At 36.4% G+C, this 27,084-nt stretch overlaps 1 long non-coding RNA gene across 2 annotated transcripts in view; it reads left to right on the top strand.

Moving 5' to 3' along the window:
* The window catches only part of LOC118144265 (uncharacterized), a 437,346-nt gene that overhangs the window by 252,017 nt on the left and 158,245 nt on the right, over positions 1–27,084 (top strand). For both annotated transcript variants that reach the window (XR_013521932.1, XR_013521933.1), the window contains one exon: positions 25,220–25,309. This is a non-coding gene — a long non-coding RNA (uncharacterized LOC118144265). The remainder of the gene's footprint in view (positions 1–25,219; positions 25,310–27,084) is intronic.

Raw genomic sequence — 27,084 nt, 5'->3', positions numbered from 1 at the left:
TCATGGAAGAAAAAAAGTATTTTTGATGACTGTAACAAGTTATGTATCTCAAGTGAATGAAATCTTTAAGAGTTATTATTTATCTTCCCAATTTATTTGATATATTTTATTATTAAAAATACAACAGGTACCTTCCTGGATTTCTGATTTAAGAACAAATAAAGGAAAACATATAATATAAGATATAATAAAAAATTATAGATGTCATTGTGATTAGCAGAATTTTAAAAATTATGTGGAACTGTCTGGTTATAAATTAGAAAGAAATAAGGGTTATCAAGCAAAATATAAATGCTAGATTTTGCCATATAAAAGAGAAAACCTACACAGACCAATTGCTGCAGAAGAAATTAGCAATGTTGCTATAAAAGCTTGTTATAGAACTCTTCATATTTTAAAATGTATTAGGTCCAGATGGTTTTATATCTGTGTCCTAGGCAACATTCAAAAAGAGATGAGTCATGCATAAAGCAATAAGTCAAAATCACAGAAAAAGCACACACATCATTTTACATAGCTAGCATAACCTTAATATGGAAATAATGCTGACAGTATAAAAATTTTAGACCTACATCTATGTAAGTAAATCAAATTTAGACTTTTTTAAAAGCAATAACAAAAAAAGCAAGCTGAATTCCAGGAATGCAAGGAAGTTTCAATTAAAAAAAGAAACATAATTCATCTCATTTTCAAGTGAAAGAAGAAAAACGTATTATTTTATTGAGTCTTAAAAATTACTTACATTTAGCTGCATTCCTAATAAAATGATAAGTAAAATGGAGACAGAGAAAATGATCACCACACAATAAAACTATTTATTAAAAATCTCAATAGCATGTCTCATAATAAACAATAAAATACTAGAGTTATTATCATTAAAACTGGGACTAACAGAATGGCGATTATTAAAAAGTCAGAACCAATAGATGCTGACAAGGCTGAGGAGAAATAGGAACACTTTTACACTATTGGTGAGAATGTAAATTAGATCAACCATTGTGGAAGACAGTATGGTGATTACTCAAGGGTCTAGAACCAGAAATACCGTTTGACACAGCAATGCCCTTACTGAGTATAGCCGAAGGAATATAAATCATTCTACTATAAAGACAATGCATACTTATGTTTATTGCAGCACTATTTACAATAGCAATGACAAGGAACCAATCCAAATGTCCATCAATGATAGACTGGATAAAGAAAATCTGGTACATATACACCATAGAATACTATTCAGCCATAAAAAAGAATGAGATCATGTCCTTTGCAGGGACATGGATGAAGCTGGAAGCCAATATCCTCAGCAAACTAACACAGGAACAGAAAACACTTATAAGTGGGAGTTGAACAATGAAAACGCATGGACACAGGGAGGGGAACAACACACATTGGGGCAAGTTGGGGGTAAGGGGTAAAGGGAGGGAAACAGAGGATGGCTCAATAGATGCAGCAAACCACCACGGCACATGTATACCTATGTAGCAAACCTGGATGTTCTGCATATGTATCCCCTGGAATTTAAAGTAAATTTTAAAAAAAGTGAGACTAAGACTAAGATACTTAGTTATCTTCATTATTTTATTTATTTATTTATTTTTTTCCTAAAAAATGGGTATTAATAATGGCCAATCAATATTTCATTTAAACCTATGAGTAGGTGTGATGTGGTATTGACAAGAATGTATATTTTGTGTATTTAAAGTGGAGAGCTCTATAAATATTTATTAAGTTTACTTGTTCCGGATCTGAGTTTGGGTCCTGGATATCCTTATTAATTTTCTGTCTCATTGAGTCTAAATCTCTTTATGGGTCTTATGTATCTGGGTGTTAGGATCATTAGCTCTTATTGTTGCATTAATCCTTGTACCACTATATCTTTGTTGCTTTAAAACCTATTTTATCAGATGCGAGAATTGCAACTCCTGCTTTATATTTATTTATTTATTTTTGTTCTTCATTTGGTTGGTAAATCTTTCTCCATCCATTTGTTTTGAGTCTTTGTGTATCCTTGCATGTGAAATGGGTCTGGATACCGTTGGGTTTTGGCTGTATCTTTTGATTGGGGGATTTAGTCAATTTAAATTTAGGATTACTGCCATTTGATGTTAACTGGCTGTTTTATCCATTCATTGATGTAAATTCTTCTTTATGTTGATGCTCTTTACTTTTTGGTATATTTTTAGAAAGGCTAATACTGATTGTTTCTTTCTATGTGTAATGCTTCTTTCAGAAGCTCATGTAAAGCAGGCCTGGTGGTAATAAAATCTCTGAGTACTTGCTTGTTCATAAAAGATTTTATTTTTCCTTCTGTTGTGAAGCTTAGTTTGGCTGGATATGAAATTCTGGGCTGAAAGTTCTGTTCTTTAAGGATGTTGAATATTGGCCCCCACTCTCTTCTGGCTTGTAGGGTTTCTGCTGAGAGATCTGCTGTAAGTCTGATAGGTTTCCTTTTGTGGGTAACCTGACCTTTCTCTCTGGCTGTCCTTAGTGTTTTCTCCTTTGTTTCAACCCTGGTGAATCTAACAATTATGTGCCTTGGGGTTGCTCTTCTTGAGGAATATCTTTGTGGTGTTCTCTGTATTACCTGGGGTTGAATATTGTCCTGCTTTGCTAGGTTGGGAAAATTTTCCTGAATAATATCCTGAAGAATATTTTCCAGCTTGGATTTATTCTCTTTGTCGCATTCAGGTACATCTATCAAACGTAAATTAGGTCTTTTCACATAGTCCCACATTTCTTGGAGACTTTGCTCATACCTTTTTATCCTTTTTCTCTATTCTTGTCTTCTTGTTTTATTTCATTAAGTTGGTCTTCGACCTCTGATATCCTTTCTTCTGCTTGATCAATTTGAGTGTTTAAACTTGTGCATACTTCTCAGAGTTCCCATATTGTATTCTTCAGTTCCATTAATTCACTTATATTCCTCTCTAAATTGTCTATTTTCATTAGGATTTTGTCAAACCTTTTTTCAAAGTTCTTAGTTTCTTTACGTTGGGCTACAACATGTTCTTTTAACTCACAGAAGTTTCTTATTATCCACCTTCTGAAGCCTGATTCTGTTAATGGGATGCACTCATTCTCCATCAAGCCTTGTTCCCTTGTTGATGAAGAACTGTGATCCTCTTTGGAGGGAGAGGCATTCTGATTTTGAGTATTCTCAACCTTTTTATGCTGGTTTCTTCCCACCATTGTAAATTTATCCACCTGTTGTCTTTGTAAAAAATTAGGTCTCCAAGTGGATGTCCAAGTTGTTAATTCCCGGGGCCGAAATACGAGCAACCCACTGAGCCGGCCAAAACAGCGGCGTTAAGACTGATGGTGCTTTTCTGCCCAGGACTCTCCAGTCTAGCTTCCCTCTTGAGTCTGCAATAGGTGACTCTGCCTTCCCGGAGCTCCAAATGTCAGTCAGAAGGGGAACCAGTCCCTTTTACTCTGCACCAACAGCTGCTGCACTGAGGTGCCGGCAGAAACCCTGCGCCGGCCACAAGAGTCACGCTGACGACCCATGGGACTCCTCCACTGGGAATCTTCTGCTCCGTGAGTGACAAAAATTTGTCTGAAAGTGTTGCGTCCTCTCGTTCTCTGCGCTTTCACTGGGAGCTGCAATCCCGAGATGTTAGCTATCAGCCATCTTGGATCGTTCTCGTTATCTTTATTATTAAGTGATAGGGAGGTTCTAGATAAAGTGATGAGACGTGAAAAAAAGTAGCATAAATATTGAAAGAGACAAATATCTTTATTTGCATAATTTCATCCTGTTTTTGTTTGTGAATCATTTGTTGGATTATCTGTTTGGACAGCAGCTGTGCAGAAGCGTTCAAGACAATAACCAACAAATATTGAATAACTGTGACATGAGCAAGTTTAAGTATTATAAGTAGGGCCTAAAAGACACTATAGAACCATGGCAACCATATAACATTATTATTTGCATATAATCCAAGTGATATTACTAAACGTATTAGAATTTAATAGAATGGAAGATATAAGATTTTTGGAAAAGCAAGTAAGTTTCTTTTCTTCATATTAGACATCAGAAAGAAAGGAATGTACTTGAAAGCTTCAGGATATGTGCAGACAAAAATATAAAATATTATTGAAAGTTTTAAATAAATTAAGAGAAATGTCTTGTTCCAGAATTTTAAAAATTAGTATTACGAAAAAAATCAGTCATTCAAAAAGAAACATTTAAACCTTTTATACAATCAGGATTTTCACATGTTGTTAAAAATAAGACAAAACAAAAGTTCATCTAGAATAAATGTTGCAGAATTGCCAACCATTTTTACAGTGATATTAATAATGGAGTCTTGGCATAACCAGATATTGAAACTTGTTTCAAAGCTATTATTATCTAATCTATATGATTTTGGTACAGAAATAGATAAGTAGATCATAGAACTAACTAGAGATTTCATGCAGATAGTGGAGCCTAATATATTATGAAGATGCCATTTTGATTCAGTAGGGAAAGAATGATATATCTAGTAAATAGCGGTGGCAGAATTGATTTTTCCAATCTAATTAGAAAACACAAAATTATGTTCTTACATGATGTCTTATACAAAAAAACCTGCAAATACATTAAAGGGCTAGCTACAAAAACAAGTAAAAATGAAAAGTTATTTTTAGGAAAGAAAGAACAATTCAGACCTTAAAGGAAGAGATAGATGGATGACTATGAAAGAAAATATTTTTCTATACATTGAATGACATCATAAAAAGTCAAATGAGAGATTCAGAGAAAACATATTTGATACTTAATGACAAAAAGGGGTTACTACTTCAAACATGTAAAGCATTATCATATGTTGATTTAAAAAGATAACCTGACTGAAAAATGGTGATAGTCAAGTGGCCAATAAATATTTGAAAATATGATTAATCTCACTAGTAGTCAAAAGGTGCTTATAGAGGCAATCAAAAATATAATTTTTCCCTCATGTTATGGAGAAACATTAAATAATTTGATAGCATCAACATTCACATACACTTGGAGTGAACACATTTAACCTGTAAGGAAAGTACTTGACAGCCAATTCCTCTTTGGAACTATGTCCTAGAGAATATTTGCACAAGTGAATAAAACATTGAAAAAAATCTGAATGTCCACCAAGTTAGAGAATGATTGGAAATAATACAATCACTTTGCAGAGTATTGTGCAGTCATCAAAATAGAATAAGATCAATTTATTTATATACAAGCATGTCCGTGATACATTTTTAAATGAAATGAAGTTATAGAGAAATGAAATAATGTGTTTTGCTTAAATTTTTTCAAAAATCAAGTAAACAAAAATTGATACATGGGTATATACTTTGTTGTACACCTCAATGAATATAGATACAGGTGAGAGAGGATAGATATCAAAAGATAACACTGGTAATCTTTGGATGGGATTGCAATGAGGTAACACTAGTAATCTTTGGATGAGATTGGTGTTTAGAAGAAACAGAAAACATAAGAAAAATATGAATGTTCATCAATTTAGAGAATGGTTGGAAATACTTTAGAAATATTTGTGGAATATGCAGTAGACAATTCATATGAAATATTAATCTCTCCAGAAATTGTTAGGGGCTGGAGGAGATGATTATAATTTTTGTTTTTCTATTTTTTAATTGTTAAACTCTTTGCACTGAGCACATACTACTTCAAATAATTACAATAGTAGAAAAAATAAAATTGATATTCATAAGGCAAACAGATATTCTAAAACATTAAGATTTTAGAACTCTTAGAAAGCCAGAAACTCCAGGGAAAAGAATAATGCTACGAACACAACAGGTACACTAAAAGTGTCACAAGAACCAACAGAAGGAAGAGATAAACATTCTATGAACTTTTGGAGGTCCTGGAAGACATGGCTCTAAAAATATTTTAACACTAGATAACTAGGGTTATTTTAGATATCAATTATGTCACATACATATATATGTATATATACACTATATATCCACGGTCAACTTGAATTAGTATTTAAAAATGAGCAAGCAAAGGCAGTAATAGCCATACAGCCTGTCTCTGGTGACTTATTTCAGAGATCTGGCATTATTAATCCTGACTCTTGGGTCAGAAATGTAACCTCTGGTCATTGAGCCTCTTTTTTTTTCCTTGTGGCTTTCACCCAGCTTTGCTGCCCTTATACAGATGTGACATTATTCTCTGAATCACCAGCACATGAACAAAATAATTTTTTTGTGAAGTTAACACAGGGGAAACTGTGACGTGGGGAGTTTTTAACTTGCCAAAGTTCAGGTGAGTTAGTGATGATGTTGAGATGGGCCCCAAACAATCATTTTAAGTAGAATTTTCCCTTTCCTTCTACATGTTAGGTACTAAGATTAGCTCTTGTAAGATTATGCCTTTTCCCCCAGCAAACCATAAATAATGCTTTTTTTTTTTTAGACAAAGTCTCACTCTGTCACTCAGGCTGGAGTGCAGTGTGACCTGATCTCGGCTCACTGCAACCTCTGCGTCGTGGTTCAAGTGATTCTCCTGCCTCAGCCTTCTGAGTAGCTGGGATTACAGGAGTGTGCCACCATGCCTGGCAAATTTAAAATCAAAATGAACACATGATAAAACCATACTTGTTTTATTTTTAATATAGCTAAAGATTGTCTCATTATTTATAGTTTTTTTTCACTTTGCTTTCAGTAGCTGATGTATAACCTTACTAGATTAGGAGAGATTTAAATCTCACAGATATTCTGTTCCTGTTTTTCTTGCATTGACATTTTGTAGGAAAATAGAGCCAGAGATAACAAAAATGCAGTATAAATAATGTGGATGATAGCTGAGCTTTATAAACATATATGGTTAATTCATTTAGATTAGATGTATGAGTTTAAATTAAACAAAATATATCTCATGAAACTTAGTTTCTTTAAGAAAGATCCTGATGCATACTTTATGAACCTCATATTTATGGAATCACCATTCATATTTCAATAAAATATCATTTAGAGGAAGAAATGCTTAACTCTAAGGGCCTACATCTATTAACAGAGTGCACTTCTTCCCTAAATTGTATCTGCAATAAAGACCCTCATGCTTGTATTATGATGCAAGCATATCAGGTTAACCACAGGATGTTGAAAATAAGAATATAGTTACCATTTGTATGTATTTTGAATTTGTTTCTATGGAAAAAACAATTTGGTAGCTTTGGGGAAATGACTTTAGATTCAATCTTATCAGAAATAATTGAAAGTGGCTCTGTATGGAAATGTTCTCAGATGCTTGTAGCATGGACTGGAGCCTAGGGGTCGACAAACTACAGCACACAGTTTTGTAGGAACTGATTTTTACATTTTTAAATGGTTGAAAAACATAAAAAGAATATTTTAGACACATGAAAGTTATATGAAATTTAAATTTTAGTGTTCATAAATCTCACAGACACATTATTCAATTTTGCAGTGTCTGTGGCCATTTCCTTGTTACAATGGCAAAGCTCAGTATACATGACAGAGGCTATATTCCCCCCAAAACCAAAAATATTTACTATTCCTTTATAGAGAAAGTTTGCTGATCCCTAGGTTAAAAATGTCTCTATGTGTATTTACTGTGAGGACTTGTGTATGTTATGTTCCTTTTGTGGTAGGCCTAATGACATTAATTGATTAATTAATTAAACCTTTTATTCATAAATTCAAAAAAGCCTTTTTTGAGTATTGACACTGAAACAGCATTAAGGATAAAAAGATATGTAAGACAAACTCTTTGTTGAAGAGATTATATGAAACGATGACATGTCATAAAGGCAGTCATACTAGGAATTTTTATAAAGAAATGTCTTAGTGGACAGAGAACCATAGTAATTTTAGGTCCTACAAATTCTTTCTTGAGAAGAGTTCTGTAACAACATTTGCTGCAATGCTTGCAGATTGTGAACTTTTCTCTGTACACTCTTAAACAGTGTCCTGAATTTCCATTTTCCTGCTTATGTGTTTATGTGGGTTCCCTGGTATCTTGAGATAAACACTGTATTTCTCAATCATGACAGTCTTGAGGTTCCAATTGGCAGCCACCATCACTGAGCACTTTTTGTGTGACAAGTATGGTGCTAGAAGCTTTGTCTGCATTGATGTCCTTTCACTTCTCATACTCTGTGAGGTAAACAGCATCAGCCCTATTTCTGTAAATGAGGAAACTGAATTTCAGAAAAAGAAAGTCAACTTCTAAAAAGTGGCAGAGGAAGGGCCTCAAACGTAAATCTTTTCTATACCAATTTATGACATTTTCCTTTATTTTTTAAGAGTCAAACTCTTCCCATGCTGTCTTTGGTTACTCTGGAGATGTTGATTGTTAGATAAGTCTTTCAGGCTGTGGATATGTGACAGCAAAAAGGTAATTGCCAGGAAGTATGCTGTTTTTGTGTTTGTGGATGGCAGTGTCTTTATACAAGAACTAGTTCCAGCCTGTATTCTCCTTTTGTTCTTTCCTTTGTTTCTAAAACATTCGTGTTTACTAGAATGAGGAGAATTTTTCAGGTGGTTGGTAACTTGCTCTAGGTTATAACCACAGGGTAGGTATTGTGAAATACTGAAGAGAGCTCCAATTTGGTTGCAGAAGAAACATAGGTCTAAATTTTGAGTCTGTCACTTTCTTGATATGATTCCTTGTCAAAATCGCTTTACTCTCTAAGCCTCAGTTTTCTTATTTATAAACTCATTTGTGATGGAACTTTAGATAGGTATCTCTCTATTCCGTATTTGCATATGACCATCTTTGGAATCATTTTCCACCCAAAACTATCAATAGTGATCCTTTGACTGATATGATTATAGAATCACAGAATTGGGAGGACCAGATAATGCATATATAATCTTTGGAGATAAATAGACTGAGGTCATTACTAGCTGAAAGATCTGAGGCACACTGACTTCATTTCCTTGAGCCTCAATTTCCTTAAATGTATGATGAAGAAACTATAGTACTACCTCATAGTAATCATAATATTGAATATTTACTGTGTGCTGTGCGTTGTTCTAAGCACTTTACTTGAATTGACTGATTAAATCCTAATAACCCTATGAGGTCATTACTAATATAAATCTCATTTCACAGAAGGGGAAATTAAGAAAGAGAGAGGTTTATGAAGTAGAAGAGTCAGGATTTGAACATGGACAGCCTGGTTTTGAGCTGCAGAACTCTGTTACATTTTAATTAAGAAAAATAAATAAAGCCCTTAATACAGAGTAGGTGGAGACTCTGGTTGCCCTTCTGTGAAGAATGTTTTAAAAAGTATGACTCACATTCACATGCATTGGAATCTCCTAGGGTGGAGAGGGAAGAGGAGTGGATTTGTCTGAAATGCTGATTCTTGGACTTACTGAATTCTGGGAATTCTACATTTAAAAAAAATTTGTTCTGGCTGACATTTTGTACACTAAATCTTAAGAGATTCTACCTTAGAAAAACTCCAGTTCAGTTTGCTAACAATGCAGAAATCCTTTCATGGCATTGGAGACCAATTATTCCCAGGCTTTATGAAAGTTCCTGGTGACAGTGGACTTCCCCTGTCACAAGGCAGCTAATCCTGTTTTTAAAAAAGTTTGGACTATTAGAAACATCTTCCTTGTAACTGAATAAAAGAAAAAATCCCGGGCCGGGTGCGATGGCTCGAGCCTGTAATCCCAGCACTTTGGGAGGCCGAGGCAGGTGGATCACAAGATTAAGAGATCGAGACCATCCTAGTCAACATGGTGAAACTCCATCTCTACTAAAAATACAAAAAATTAGCTGGGTATGGTGGTGCATGCCTGTAATCCCAGCTACTCAGGAGGCTGAGGCAGGAGAATTGCCTGAACCCGGGAGGCGGAGGTTGCAGTGAGCCGAGATCGTGCCATTGCACTCCAGCCTGGGTCACAAGAGCAAAACTCCATCTCAGAAAAAAGAAAAAAAGAAAAAATCCCTTCTCCACCTTAGTTTCTTTTCACCTGAGCAATTAAGCCTTCTGAGTCACATAAATTATCAGCCTAGGAAGGCAATGGGAAAGTCAGTGTGGAAGTGTATGGGACTTGGAGATATGTTCATGAGCCTGGCATGTGGAACACGGCCTCCAGGGTCAAGAGTGACCTAAGAAGAAGGTCCTCAAGGTGATGTCTGTCCCAGCACAATGACAGGAAGCCGGAAGCCTTTGAAAGGATCAACAGGGCCAGAGGCAGGGAGGTGGCAACATCAACAGGAAGATGATCAAAGCATGGAGAACAAACAAGAGCTCAGATGCTGAAATGGGAAATGGGGCAACTGGTCACAGGGGCTAGTCTATAAAATTAATAGGAGATCATCAACAATTTCACTTGGCCCTGACTTAACTGAGTTGTTGCAACTAAATCAGGATTCTTTGGGTTTTCCTTTTGTAGGAACAGGATTCATGTCTCCAGATAGTGTGCATTGGAGGTAATTAAAGACAATAAAAATGGTGGCCAGGTGGTCCTAGTCATGTAAATCTCAAGGTAGGAAATGGGCACATTTTCTCCATCCATCTATTAAAATGTTCAAGGAAAGCCTTTCCTTCTCCAGCCTAAACATCTCAAGTTTTCCAGCTGTCCAGCATAGAAGCATAGCATTTGGTTTCTGGAGATTCTTCCAATTGGCAGGAGTCATCATCAGGTGCTGCAGTTTTTCAATATCCCTCTTACATGTGTTACCCAGAGCTGATCACAGGGCACTGATAAGGCATAACAATGCTAAGTTTAGCAAGCCCTCTATCGTTCTTGTTCTACATGTTACACCAAAACTGATAGCCACTTCAAACCACTTTCGAATTAGGCAAGCTGTGAATTATAAATAACACATTTCAGCTAAGGCAGCCTAAGATCACATTAGCTTTTCTAGCAACTAATCATGCACTTGGCTTGTACTAAAATTGCTGTTGGTAAAATACCTAAAACTTTGTCATATAAAGTAGCACTAAACAGAGACAAGTTTGGCTTGTATTTGTGTGACTGAGTGTTTGAACCTAAGTGCAGGATTTACATTCGTCTCTGCTAAATTGTATCCTGTTAGTTTGGGCCCAATAGTCAAACCGATAGAGATATATTTTAACTCTATTTCTGTCATCTGACATATTTACCTAACCCTTCCATCCGTGTGCCATTTAAAAGTATTACCAAGTCTTCTATATCATCATCCAAGTCACTAATAAGAAATTTAACAGAAATAGGCTTGTTGCATGTTCCTAGGATCTTCCTCAAGATGATATTACTGTGTTTGTCAATATTGTTTTAGGCACCTATTGCACCTGTTGTATGCCAGTGCCATAATATGTTCTGGGGATGACAGTATGAACATGAACTATTTCCTGCTCTTAAGAGTTTCACAACCTAATGAGGGAGACAACAAATTAGTAGACAAAAGCCCTCTGTGCTGAGGGCTGTAACAGAGGGATGTACAAGGAATAATAACCTTGTGACCACAGGGCTGAAGAAAGTGTCCTGTGTTCCTTATTTCCCTAAAACTGTGGCTCTCAGTTAGAGGCCATTTGCATCCCATGAGACATTTGGCAATTTCTGCAAATATTTTTTGTTGCATGGGCTAATGGTAAAATCAGTACTTTGGTAGAATGATCATAGAATGATGAAAACCCATTTGGAGTGAAGCAGACCTACATAATGTGGAAATACTTGTCTCTTGTACTTCCAATCTTATGAGTCTTTTTAAAAAATTGCTCTTATGCAAAACTTTAAAAATTACCACTACTGTGTTTTTATTAACCATTAAGTTGAAGGCCCAGGAGCTATGGTGTGGTGCTGTCAACTCTACTCTTTATTGTACCTGGATACTCTTACCAGCTAGTTAAAAACAACCACTTAATGCTCAGAAAATGTTTTTGACCCTTTTCCTTTTACATAACTTATCTATGCTTTCCCTAGCCCTTCAATTCTGCCCCCATACCAATGAGGAAGGACACTTTATTCAGTCACAGATGGCAACAATTAGCTGTTTACATTTCAAATTACAGTTGTGTCTGTGTGTGTGTTCTTAAAATGCTAGTGCCTGCAGGGGCCTACCCTATTGTCTTGTTTGGGTTACGATGCCAAAGCCAGTGTAGAGCAGCTCTAATTGGGCCTCCCACAAGAAGCAAAATAGTTAGAGGACTAGATAGTCTGCTGCATCCCATACAATACAATCAGGCCCGGAAACTTGCTTCAAGATTTCATGGGAAATATTAGTTATTTTTATGCACACAAGTCAGTTCTGAATTATTTTAGACATGGATTTTTTTTTTAACCATAAAATGAGGCTTGGAGAACTACCCAGACGGAAATTGGGTTAATTCATTATATGCAGCTTGGAATGTTTCTAGTCATTCCATGTATTGAAAGAAAAGAGACTGAATACCAGTACTGGCATGTCAATATCAATTATAATTTAACCTCATCTAGCAGCTCATTTAAAAAAAATCTTGCCTGTCTGTTTTTGCCTCCAAGTTTTCTCCTCAGGTTTCTATTTATGTTGGTAATTTGGGGGTGAAGGCCAGTGTACATTAAGGGTTTGTTTCTGAAGTGAGATGGACTAGTTAGTGGTTTGTATTCCACTTCTTTGTAGTTATGTGAACTGAGTGGGCCACAACTCCCTCTGCCTCAGTTTTCTGGGCTGTAAAATGGTAAGAATCAACAGTTCTTTTTTATTAGTGGGCCACTGGGAGGATTAAACAATGTATGAAAAAAACTCTGGGTAGCACACCATATAAATAAACAGCTCAATACACATAATCTATTTTGTTGTTAATATTAAGATAATGATTTAAGGATTTGGATGAAGATGCTGACCAAAAAAATGAAACCATTGTATTCCCATATATGTAGAATATTTTTTGTAATAATTCAGGGACTTTTTGTCTGAGCTATGGACATATTGGACCACATGATTTTTATGCTATTTCTGGGTGGTGGTGTTGCTGTGCTGTGTATTATACAATACCTACTACCTGGTCTCTACCTACTAAATGCCAGTAGCACCTCTTCTCTTCCCAGTTGTGACAACCAAAAATATGTGCAGAAATTGCCAAACATTTCTTGGGATGCAAATGGCCCCTAAGTGAGAGCCATGATTTTAAGCAAATAATGAACATAAGGCACTTTCTTTAGCCCTAGGGTCACATAGTTCCCCTTATCTTTCCCGAGAGCTGTGAAATTGAGTTTAAAGGAATTTCCATGGCTTTGTTGGGCTGGCTCCTTATAACATTTAAGTAGAAATGACATTAATGTTTTTGTATTTTGGACAATGTGCCCATCTTAAACAAATGCAATACTCCAGTGGGCTCCTGATATAACTCTGGAGTGAGGAATAATGGTTCATTGCATTTGCATGACATTCCACTTACTACTTTTGGTTCAGCACTGAATTTTGCAGGAGGAAGGAAGGAATTTTCATTAATAATAAATGCCATTTTCAATATTCTTAGGGTTCATTAAAGGCAAACATTTAACTAGAGAAAATAAATGGCAGAAAAATTATATCCACATAAAATAAATGTGCTAATTGGCAAGAATGGTTCAAGAGGATTTCTCTGCTCTCGGGACACTAAACTTTTCCTACTTTTCTCCTTGGCAATGCAGTGTAAAAATGGATTCCTTGAGCCTTTTGATGACATTTTGTTGGACTATAAGACATATTGTGTTTAGATTTGTGATCTGCAAGAATTCCATCTGCATCACTCATTGGAGGCGATGCCACTGATGATGATTCCAAATGGTCTTATTATTTATTTACCTGCTTCATAAGAATAAACTGAAAGGATAATCTAATCTGATTTGGATAATTTCAGTCAATTATTTTATTTCTTGGAATGGCTTGTGTGTTACAAAATGGGGTCCACATTTTGTATAGAGGCAGTTCATATTTTTTTCTTCTTGAATAAACATTTAAGATTTGTAAAGAAACCACTATCAAAGGAGATTCTTAGCAGGTGAGTGCTAGAGGTAAATAGAATAATAAAATCCACAATTACTTAAAATCAATTACTTTTTGCTTTCATCCCAACCCAAGTTAATCATGTCGTTGAATTTAATGAGTTGACATTGTACCATTTTCTAGATGCTGTGATTCTTTGAGGGCAGGCTTCTGTGGGAATAAAGCATGTTTCTGGTTCAACCTTCGGGGACCAATTACGGAGATTCAGTTGGGGGCTATTGTCACGGCCACTTAAGTGTCAGGGCTTTTGATATCCATTTGTAACCATAACCATGCATTTAAAAATACGACTACTTTCTTTGGCAGCCATCCTAACCTAATTAGGAACTAATGCAGACTTGTACATTTCTTGTAAACATATCAGCCGACCATAGGGATCTGGCCAGGGCTAGAACATGATTTGAGCTTGATTGAGAGGTTTATCTTTTTCTTCCTTCCTATAATGTACTTTCAGGTCTGGATTATATTCAGCAGAGCTGCTTCTCCTTTTATTTCCCAGTTTTGAATTTTAAATTGATTTACTCTCTTGTTCTCATGCTCATTCTCTTACTTTTTTCTGGTGTGGGTTTTTTTTTTCTCCTTCTTCTTTGTTTTGTCCTGATGATGATGATGTTGATGATGATGATTTCATTGTTGTTACAACTTTATCATTCAACCATTTACCTAAGGCCTAGTCTGATATCTTTCAGACTGGAAGAAACAAGGTTTAATAATGACATCAGATGATAATTTTTTTTTAGTGAATGGGTATTACAAGTTTGATTAAAAAAATGTTTTTTGAGAGGAGGGCTGCTTTATTTTCTGCACAATTCTAGTGGTAGCCTGCAGTTCAGATGAGCACACAGTTTACGGTGAAAGCCATAGTGAAACAGATGCTTGCAGGTGGTCATGGGCAAACAATTTTACCACAGAGATGAGTTGCAGGGGACCGTGCAGTTTAGATTTTGCATGTCACCTGTGGTAAGGGTATATCAACTTGGGCTCTAAAAATAGTAATATTAATAGCTACTTTTAACTGTCTATTATGTGCCATGTTCTATGCTAAGTACTTTTCATGTTTTTCACATAATCTTCACAGCAGCCTTATGAAGATGAAAATTTTCATCACCATTTTGAGATGAAACTAAGTGTGTTTTCATACAGTCAAACAGATAGTAATCCTGAATCCAAAGACTATTTTATAAACCAGCACATTTTGTCTTTCCATTAATTTGAATCTTTTAATGATCCTCTATAAAGAGTATGAAAATTATATTAAATAAGATAAATATAAACAAACATTGCCTTTGGTAACTGTCTACTTGGGCGAAGAAAAATCTTGTTGAGTACTTTTATTTCCTATGCCTCATATTACTCCATGGGTATATTAACAGGTTGAAATAAATAATAATGGGTCAATATGGCTTTTTCAAGTTTTGTTCCATTTTATCTGTGAAACTTCTACTTTCAAACTATTTTTATACCAGTTTTGGAAACAGAAATTCTGTTTGGCACTGAGATGAGCTTACATGCAATAATACATTTCTCTATGGCCTTTAGTCTTGAGAGTGGGTTTTCAGCTAATGGAAAGTGATAAATAAGTAATGGAGTTAGGAAGAGAACACAGTTAATGAACCTCAAATGGTGAATTAGATGCTGTTGCTGTTGGCTAAAAGATTCTTCAGGTTTTGACTTTTAAGATAAAAATGTTTTATGGCTGAATACAGACTTGACATGAAAGTAATAAATCAAGTTAAAATTAGGGTTTTTTGGGGGTAGTCAAGCGGTGAGATTTACACGATGAGAATCTTTGGTATAGATAACGAGGAATCTAGTCTTGAATGCTGCCTGTGTGGCTCAGTAATGCCTGTATGAGGGACAGGTGGTTGCAAAGAGAAAGCAAGAGAGCAGAAAAAGTATTAAGTAAAGAGAGCAGGAAAGGAGAAGATGGAAAAAGGAATGCAGGCCTGGAAGGAAGTAAGACTGATTAAATAAAAGGAGATCATTGTAGAAAGCCATCTTCATGGTGGTGTGGGAATGCGTTAACTTCTCTTCCTGGGTCCACAAGGGGCGTGGTTTCAAAGGCCAGAACTTCCCACGGCATGCCTGACCTCCCTTCTTTCACGCCTCCATCTGGGAGCCTAGAGTTCTTTGTCTAACTTTAGCTTGGAAAAAGTAGACTGCCCAGGTGAGCTCCCTTTGTTTAGAAAGCCCCGGAAAAGCTATGGGAGGACTGTGGGCTGAACAACCAATCCGATGTCAAAGTCAAAAATCAGTCACTCCAGTGGAAGTTTAAGGGAACTCCTCTCATGGAACAAAGATTTAAATGGGGTGGGAGTAACTCACAGATTAAAAGTCCCCCTGCCCCTTACCTGTGCGGATTTCCCTCTCTGGGATCCCCTCCCGTGACAGTGTGGGAGTTGGCTTTCTCTCTCTGCCTACTTCTCTTTCTCTCTCTCTCTGCCTAATAAATCACTTTTCTGCAAAACTCTTTGGGTGGGTCTGATATTTACTTAAACAATATCACTACCACCAGAGTCTTCTACCCATTTTTGGGCCAGTAAGAGCCCAAGGACCTGGTAAAAGCACACATCCAATCAGGGACCAGTGAGCGCCTCTAATCCCCAGTTACCGTGGGAATAACTAACTGTTGTCTCAGGCAAACGTGAATGCAATAGTTTAATTTCTCTAAACACTGATGTAGTAGAATGTATTTGGTCATTAACGAATAATGTCTCAGTCCATTTGTGCTGCCGTAACAAAATAATCACTCACTGGGTAGTTTACAAACAATAGAAATGTATTTCTCATGGTTCTGCAAGATAGATAGTCCAAGATAAAGATGCTACCAATATTGGTGTCTGGTGAAGACCTTTTTCTGCTTTCAGATGGTGCCATGTTCTGCTACTCTGGAGGAGAGGAACATTTTGTCCTCACATAGCAGAAGGAATGCAAGGCCAGAAGGGGAAAAATGCTATGTCCTCAAATGGCAGAAGAGTAGAAGAGCCAAAAGGGCCTAAGCTAGTTCCCTCAAGTAATTTAATTTATATATATTATATGTATATGTTGATATATCGATATCAACAATTGATATATAGATAAATACTGATGTATTTATATATATTTTATTTCAATAGCTTCTGGGATACAAGTGATTTCTGGTTACGTGGATGCATTGTGTACCGGCAAAGTCTGAGATTTTACTGCATCCATCACCTGAGTAGTGTACATTTTACCCAATGTGTAGTTGTTTGTCTGTCACTCCCCTCCCACCGTCTCCTCTTCTGAGCCTCCAATGTCCATTATGCCTTTGCATACTTATAGCTTAGCTCCCACTTGTCAGTGAGAACATACAGTATTTGGTATTCTCTTCCTGAGTTCCTTCACTTAGAATAATGACCTCCAGCTTTGTGTTTAACTATCAGTGTCTACAATTTAGAGAGCAGTAGTTTGCCCTATGACTCCCACATCTCTGATGGATCTATGAAGATTTATTGATATTTTAGTTTGTTTAGCTTTTTAGTTGTGCTTCTTACATACCAAATGGAAAATCTGCCCCCTGCTTTTTACATACCATAATCTATCATCCTGAAGATCTTCTATATCAGAACACTGAGGCTTTCTTAGTTTTTTTATATAGTGGCATATTATTCCTTTGGTGATATACACTTGATATGATTTGGCTCTGTGTCCCCACTCAAATCTTACCTTGAATTGTAATAATCCCCATGTAACATGGGAGGGACTTGGTGGGTTGTAATTGAATCATGGAGGCAGGTTTTCCCTATGCTGTTCTCATGATAGTGAGTCCATTAAATCTTTTTACTTTATAAATTACCAAGTTTGGGGTATGTCTTTATTAGCAGCATGAGAACAGGCTAGTGCAATAAATTGGTGCCAATAGAGTGGGGTGCTGCTGTAGAGATACCAAAAAATGTGGAAGTAACTTTGGAACTCGGTAACAGGTGGAGGTTGGAACAATTTGGAGGGCTCAGAAGATGATAGGGAAATGTGGGAAAGTTTGGAACTTCCTAGATACTTGGAGAGCTCAGAACACAGAAAGAAGTGGGAAAGGTTGAAACTTCCTAGAAACTTGTTGAATGTTTTTGACCAAAATACTGATAATGATATGGACGATGAAGTCAGTTTGAGGCAGTATCAGATGGAGATGAGGAACTTGTTAAGAACTGGAGCAAAGGTGACTCTTATGTTTTAGCAAAAAATGGTTTAGTAGGCCAGGCCCAGGGTCCCCCTGCTTGGTGCAGCCTAGGGACTTGGTGCCCTGCATCCTGTTTCAGCTGTCGCTAAAAGGGGCCAAGGTACATACAGCTTAGGCTGTGACTCCAAATGGTGCAAGCCCCAAGCCTTGGTAGCTTCCACATGATGATGCCTGTGGGTGCACAGAAATAAAAAATTGAGGTTTGGGAAGTTCCACCTTCCCAAAGATTTCAGATGATGTATGTAAACTCCTTTATGTCCAGACAGAATTCTGCTGAAGGGGCGGAGATCCCATTGAGAACCTCTGCTAGGGCAGTGAAGAAGGGAAATGTAAGGTTGGAGCCCCCACATACAGTCCCAACTGGGGCACTGCCTGATGGAGCTGTGAGAAGAGGACAAATACAGACCCCAGAATGGTAGATCCACTAGCAGTTTGTATCATGCACCTGAAAAAAAAACCACGAAAACTCAATGCCAGCTCATGAAAGCTGCCAGGAGGGAGATTATACCCTGAAAAGCCACAAGAATGGAGCTACCCAGGACCATGGGAACCCACCTGTTACATTAGTGTGACCTGGAAATGAGACATAGAGTCAAAGGAGATCATTTTGGAGTTTAAGATTTGGGCACCCCACTGGATTTCAGACTTGCATGGAGCCTGTAGTCCCTTCATTTTGGCCAATTTCTCTCTTTTGGAACAGGGGTATTTACCCAATGCCTGTATCCCCCATTTTATCTGGGAAGTAACTAACTTGCTTTTGATTTTACAGTCTCACAGGGAGAGGGAACTTGCCTTGCCTTAGGTAAGACTTTGGACTGTGGACTTTTGAGTTAATGCTGAAAAGAGTTAACACATTGGGGGATTGTTGGGAAGGCATGATTGGTTTTGAAATGTGAGGACATGAGGTTTGGGAGGGGCCAGGGGCAGAGTAATATGATTTGGCTCTGTCTTCCAGCTCAAATATTACCTTGAATTGTGAGAATCCCCATGTGTTGTGGGAGAGACCCAGTGGGAGGTAATTGAATCATGGAGGCAGGTTTTTCCCATGCCGTTCTCATGATAGTAAATAAGTCTCACAAGATCTGATGGTTTATAAAGGGGAACTCACCTGCACATGCCCCTTCCCTGCCTCCATGCAAGATGTGCCTTTGCTCTACCTTCAGTTTCCTCCGTAATTGTGAGGCCTCCCAGCCACGTGGAACTGTGAGTCCATTTAACCTTCTTCCTTTATAAATTATCCGGTATCAGGTATGTCTCTATTAATAGCATGAGAACTGACTAATATAACACTAGAGTACATATTGGTCCTCTGTGTTGTTTCCAATCTTCATCTGTTTCAAACAATGGTGCAGTTATCAATACAATACATACTATGTTGTGCATAAACAGATTTATCTGTGGGACAAGTTCCCAGACACAGGATTACTGAGTTACAAGTGAGTACCAAGCTGACCTTTATTGTGTGTTATATTTTTTGGACTTCTAATGGCAGTGTATGACTATTCTTTAACCCATTGCTTTATATCGATGAGAAGAATAAACATTTAGTGAGGGCTTACTGTTTGGCAAACATTGTTCTAAGAGTTTAAAATACCTTATTGCATTTTGTTGGTCCTATGATATAGAAACTGTTATTTCTACTATAAATATTAGAAAAATGAGACACAGAAAAATAAATAACTTGAAAAATATCAAAAAATTGCAATGATTCAAGCTCTGAGAGCCTGATTTCAAACCCTTTTTTTTTTTTTTGCTGTCACAGTCTGGTGCTCTACTAAAGCTAGGCAGGTCACAGATTTCTTTGTTTCAAAATCCAAACACTTTCAAGTCTCATCTTCATCTTTTTCAACCTCCTAACTACATTCAATTCAAAAAACTATCTTTGAAGAACCATTTCTAAATTGCCCCTCATTATGGCTGTTTTTTAGGTCTTCAATAAAAGTGAAAGACCTAAAATGATTTGTGTCATTTCACAAATCATTTAGAAAGAAAATTGTCATGTAATACATATTAGTTTAGAGTTTATAAAAGACCCTTGAATGAAAGATTAAAGAGTCATCAAGAAGCCTTGTAAAATGTTCTACCATTTAATAATAATAGAAAAAATTTTAAGTCCCTACTAAAGTTAAGGTTTTAAAAATTTGAAAATATACTATTTATCTGATGTATTTAATTAAAGGAAATATTCTAGCACATTCTTAAATATGTATACTTTGTTGTTTATATGATTAGCTAAGAAATTATTCTTTGTAACAGTAAAATTTTTGTTCTGGCCTTGAGAATTCAAAGTAATAGGTAGGACAATAAATCACACTATCACTGACTCTAATTTAGTTTCAACAGATAAAAATGAATTTGTGAATAAACATAGCATTTATTGATATTTATTTGTATCACTAAATTATATAGGTAAATAGAGAGACTGATAGTTCCATGATTGGGTGGAAGATAGAGGAAAGAATAACATCTGGTTATCACACAGACAGTATGTTAAATCCTAATTTAAAAATAACTATAGTTTTTAAACAAATTTTTTTTTCTTAGTTTCGAAGAAGGCAAATGTACTCCTTCTGAAAGTGCACAATATCCCTTAACTAATTGCTGGAGGTGAATGATGTCTCAGTGCTACCCCTGCCCTTTTCTATATTGCAGCACTTTTGGTGCTGAAACCTGATACTGTTTGAATTTGTATTCCCATCTAAATCTCACATCTAATTGTAATCCCCAGTGTTAGAGGTGGGGCCTCGTGGAGGAGGTTGGATCATGGAGATGGTTCTTCATGAATGGGTTAGCACTATCTCCTGGTGCTGTTCTTATGATAGTAAGTGAGTGAATTCGTCTGAGATCTGGCTTTTAAAAATGTGTAGCACCTCCTGCCTCTCTCTCTTTTCTTCCTGCTGTGTCCTTGTGAAGTGTGAGCTTTCTCTTTACCTTCATCTATTATTGTAAGTTTCCTGAGGCCTTCCCAGAAGCTGAGGAGATGCCAGCATCATACTTCCTGTGCAGCCTGAGGAATCATGAGCAAATTAAACCTCTTTTCTTCATAAATTACCCATTCTCAAGTATTTCTTTATAGCAGTGTGTGAACAGACTAATACAACCCAAGCAACTAGTTAAGGGATATTTTGCAATTTCAGAAGGAGTTCATTTACCTTCTTTGAAACAAAGAAAAAAATTTGTTCAAAAACTATACTTGTTTTCTGATGAGCATTTAACATATTGTTTGTTTGATAACTAGATGTTATTCTTTCCTCTATTTTCTACCCAATCATGGAACTATCAGTCTCTCTATTTATCTTTATAAATGATTTTCCCTGAACTCTCTCACCAGTTGCCTTTCTGATGGGTTTGCAAACAGGAGTCACTGGCAGGTAATTGTGATTTGGAGAGAGGGCAGAGCCGTGAGTTTTCTCCTGCATTCTGGCAGGTGCCTCTGGCAGCTGAGTCCACTGGCCTGTTGGACTTCTGTATTCTTGCTCACTCAGTATGGTCCCAAGAACAGTGACTGTGGATGTTTGAGTAGGCCCTGGTGGCAGAGGCTCTAACAGCAGTGCTTGCAGTAAGAGGGAGCTCAGTAGCCCCACAGTTCTGGGTACTCCTATTTTCCTTTTCTTTCCTCTTGCCTTAGGCATGGCAAAGACTCTCCGTGGATATTGATCTTTGGATAAACTTATCATTTCTTTGGCTCATGTAGCTCTTCTAACATCCTTTAAAAGAGTTTCTTATTTTAAATTCCAAGTGTTTGAAGTGCCTAGAGTTTTTTTCTGTTATCCTGATTGAATGCTGACTGATGTATTATGGAATTTCTTCTCTGGTCCATGAACTAGAGCCTGTTTTCTTTAAGATAATGATACACACCAGTCAAGGCATCACCTTTTTGTGGTAATGGAGATATTTATGGATATTTATGAACAAGCTAAGTCAGGTGACTCTAAAACTAGAGTGAAGAGAAGCAGAATGTCCTCACTATATTCTAATATGTGTGCCAGTGCTGCACTCCTGTCCATATATTCTTAGATTAAACCTTCAAATATTGGTAAAATGTTTAATACAACACAATAATAGATATTTCTCCAACAGTTACATACAAATGGCCAATAGGTATATGAAAAGATGCTCAACATCACCAATCATCATAGAAATGCATATCAAAACTACAATACTATCTCACACCTGTCAAGATGACTATTTTATATAAAAAGAGATAAGGGTTGGTGAGAATGTGGAGAAATGGAAACTTTTGAATACTGTTTATGGGAATGTAAAATGGTGCAGCTGCTATGGAAAGCAGTATGGAGGTTCCTCAAAAAATTAAAAGTAGAACCATGAAAGTATATATTTTCAGTTTTTAGGGAATGAAAAGCTAGTTAAGACATAAAATATCTGAAGATAAGAGAATAAAACTGGTGACATATAAGCAGCAACTCAAAAAGTTTATTTAAAAAATTTTTAAATTTATTTTTATTTTTAAATTTATTTATTTTACTTTAGGTACATACTCTATCTGGAATTTCTCCCCATGTTATCCCTCCCCACCCTCCTCTCCATCCCCACTCCCTACTGTCTCTCCCCTACCTGCCCCCCGCAACTGCCCCCAGTGTGGGATGCTCCTCTCCCTGAGTCCACATGTTCTTGTTGTTCGACACCCACCTATGAGTGAGAACATATGGTGTTTGGCTTTCTGTTCTTGTGTCAGTTTGCTGAGAATGATGGTTTCCAGATTCATCCAAGTCCCTATAAAGGACATGAACTTGTAATTTTTTTTGGCTGCATAGTATTCCATAGTGTATATATACCACATTTTCTTTGTCCAGTCTATCATTGATGGGCATTTGGGTTTGTTCCAGGTCTTTGCTATTGTACATAGGGCTGCAATGAACACACGTGTGCATGTATCTTTATAGTAGAACAATTTATAGTTCTTTGGATATATACCCAGTAATGGGATTGCTGGGTCAAATGGAATTTCTATTTCTAGGTCCTTGAGAAATCACCAAACTGTCTTCCACAATAGTTGAACTAATTTACACTCCCACCAACTGTGTAAGAGTGTTCCTATTTTTCCACATCTTCTCCAGCATCTGTTGTCTCCAAATTTTGTAATGATCCCCATTCTAACTGGCGAGAGATGATATCTCAGTGTGGTTTTGATTCGCATTTCTCTAATGACCAGCGATGATGAGCATTTGTTCATGTTTTTTGGCCTCATATATATCTTCTTTTGAAAAGTGTCTGTTCATATGAAAAAGAGTTTATTTTAAAATGGATTATTTGCAAGGGATAGTGCAGGAACTAGATACTAATAATAGCACCTCAACTGTTTACCACTCATAGACACAAAGAACTGAGACAAATAGTAGTTACTGGAAGTAGAAGAAACCAGAATATAGAGAGAATTGTGTTGAATTTTTTTGAGAAGAGCAATGTTTTTTGGTGAAGGAGCCTGCCAAGTCAAGACAGCCTACCAGAAGGAAGACAAGGGAATAAATAAATCATCTCACTCTCCTCTTTTCCTCTGACCCTGGGGGTGCTTACAATTGGCTGAATCCAACCAGAGCTCAGAATGTATGTTGATGCAGTTGATTCAGATTAGCCTTCCAAGGCACAGAGCATGGCAAGTGGAATGGAAGATACCCAGCACATGTACTATGTACAGCTACAACTTTCTTTTCAAGAGATTTCCTTTTGATCTAGTGGAGAAGAGAATTTCTAAAAGACAGACATGAGAAGAGAGACATAGGGTATTTATTTGAATGGAAGTGTGTATATATGTGTGAACTCTCTATCATCTATCTGTCTATCATCTATTGATCTATCAGATTACCATCTAGCCTGAAACTACTTAATGATTTCTTCATTTCAAGAAGTTTTCAGGTATATAAGAAGGTTTGTAGAGAGAGAATAGTCATGTACTATCACTCAAGCTAATAAAGAAAATATTATGAAAAACAGATTGATTCCCTTAGATATTCTCTTCATTCATATTTCCTCCCTCCTGTGCAGAGGTAGGTGGCATTTGGAATCTGGTGGTTATCATTCTCATTCATGTTTTTAGGATGTTACTACCTTATCTTTCCCTATCCAGAAAGTATATAGAACTATTCTGCATGTCTTAAAACTTTATATAAATGGTATCACACTGCATGTACTATTTTGTAACTTGATTTTTTTCACTCAACATTTTTACTTTTCTGAGGATCGACTCAGGTTGATACATTTAGCTCTTTCTTTTTAATTCACTTTTATTCTGTAGTATTCTAGGATTTAGTGATGTAAGTATACTTATTGTTTTTTTAACATTAGAATTATGGGACTTTCAGAGGGAAGCAGCAGACACTGGGGCCTACTTGAGGGTAGAGGGCAGGAGAAGTGAGAGGATCAGAAAAAACACCCACTGGCTACTATGCTTAGTACCTGGGTGATAAAATAATCTGTACACCAAACCCCGGTGACATGAGTTTACTTACATAACAAGCCTGCACATGTACCCCTGAATCAAAAATAACAATTAAAGGGAAAAAAACCTCATGATTTTAAAAGCAGAATTTTTATCATATCCATGCTTTTCTTTATATGAATTTCCTTATCAAGTTATATTCTTCAGTAGTGGAGATTAGAGAATCTCAATTTTTAAAAATTACTTCAGAAAAGGAGATGCCCTAGGTAAATTTTATCTTCCACTATCCTTATATTTACTTCATACCTCAAACGTGTTAACCTAGTGCTTGAAAGGGAACCTGGGACAGTATAAGTGCTAAAGAAGTGTCATCACATAGGCATGAAAATACTAGGGTTAGGAGTACAGACTGGGGAACCTGACCATCTGGGTTTAAATTTCAGCTCTGCTGCTCAACAACTGTGTGACTTTGAACAAATTACTCAGCCTTTCTGTGCCCGAATTCCCTTCTTTATAAAATTGGGTATAATAATAATCCCTATATCATAGGTATTGTGTATGTGTGTACATGTGTGTGTATGTGTGTGTGTGTGTATCTCATAGAGTTGTTTTGAGGATTAAATGAATAAATAAATACAGTAGATGTGAAGAACATAGAACACACCCAGCAAGTAGTAAGCAGTTGCTGTTATTTCAGGTCTCGTGTGCTTGTTGCTCCAGACCTCATGCCTTCTGGACCCAGACATCTCTGCAATCTTGGAACTGGACTATACCACTTCTTGTCAAGGTACTAGTGAGTTGATAAGTAACTCCTTTCAGTGGTATTTCTTTGAAACACTCATGCTGAATAACCCTGAAATATTACATGTTATTCTCCCACCATACCCCCCATTGAGGGTAAGCACATCTTTCTGGCATGGCTTAAGGGGCTCTGTTTCCAATTGTGGCTAGACTATCTGCATCCCTTCTCTTGTAAGGACAAAAACAACCCTTTCAGATACATATTGTTTTTCTTTTTACAGAGTCTACACTTTCATTGAAAAGGCTGCTAGGCATATTTAAATATAAGTTTTTCCTGTGAAACCACTATGAATGAAATATATCAGTAATGAAAATTATAAGAATCATTGTTATATAAAAATGCTGTTCTGTCTCTAAGGTTCAAAAATAATGTTGTAGTCTTTATGATTTATAAGTATCTAAAAAGACCAACTAAACACTGTTCCTTTCATAATGTTGCATATTAACAAAGTACAGTTATCTTTCAATATCCAGGAGGGACTGGTTTCAGTACTCTCCTCAGATACCAAAACCTGAAGATGCTCAAGTCTGCCAAGTCAAGCATGATGTAAAATGCCCTATCATTTGCATATAACCTGCACACTTTCTCTTGTATAATCCAAATTATCTCTAGATTATTTATAATATCTAATATAATACAAATGCTCTGTAAATAGTTATTACACTGTACTGTTCAGAAAATATCAACAAGAAGAAAGTCTGTTCTAGTTCAGGACAAATGCAACTTTTTGGAATATTTGTGATTTATGGTTGGTTGATATATGGATGCAGAACCCATAGGTACAAAGAACTGATTGTATTCTTTTGTGCCACAAACATTATTGAGACTAGCGCTATTGCCAGGCATGATCTGTGAACTAGGATTTAATGATGGACATGACAAGGAAGCTCCTTGCTCTTATGGAGTTATGTTCTGGTAGTGTTAAAATTTGAGTAGACTATATTTTAGGGGATTTGGACAACTAATTCTTTCACATGTATAAAAGGGGAATCTTCCTAGTGTGAAAGAATATATTATGAAGGACAACTGTCTGTTTAAGGACAAAGGGCAAAAAGAATGTTCAGAATCAAATGGGAAAGTCTGGTGTGGGTATGGCTAAAATATAAGATAGAAAATACTATGATAATGTATGATGGCATATAAGCAAACTACAGCTTAGAATAATGGGCATTGATCAGAGTTCACAAGAGGCATTAATACGCTAATAAATAGTTCAGAAACAACACAACACAGGCTAGATCAAATTAGAGACTTTCAGGGCTGAGAATCAAGGAGACTCTAGGAAGTAATTACAGAAGAGTTCAGGACCTCTGAAATGTAGGAGAGAATTCTCAGATATCAGATATAATACGATATGGCCTTCCTCCCTGTGATCAGGGATAAAGCAGGCTGTCTCAGGGTCAATATACTTGGAAAGAGGCATTTCTAAAATAATAAAATAGTCAGAAGTCCTGACTTACAGCTTGAGAGGATTTGCTTTTTTGTTGGGCTTTGCTTTATTGCAAAACAGAAAGGAAAAGTGATTAAAGTAATTCAAATTCCTATTGAAAGTAATCATTATTAATGACAGAAATCTCTTGTAATTCCAAGTTTTTTATATAAGAATTATTCAATAATTGTAGGGCTTGGAAGGATAATATATGTTTCTTTTTTCAATTGCCAATCAAAAAAAATATTCAGTCAAGTTGAATGAGATTATAATAGGGTGGCCAAACTCTATTCAGTGCAAGAATAAATTCAATTTAGTTGCAAAATTGCCT

This window comes from Callithrix jacchus, chromosome 9, assembly GCF_049354715.1.
Source record: "Callithrix jacchus isolate 240 chromosome 9, calJac240_pri, whole genome shotgun sequence".
Classification (NCBI taxonomy): domain Eukaryota; kingdom Metazoa; phylum Chordata; class Mammalia; order Primates; family Cebidae; genus Callithrix; species Callithrix jacchus.
The sequence above is the reverse complement of the archived record's forward strand: the minus strand, read 5'-3'. Positions and strand labels throughout refer to the sequence as shown.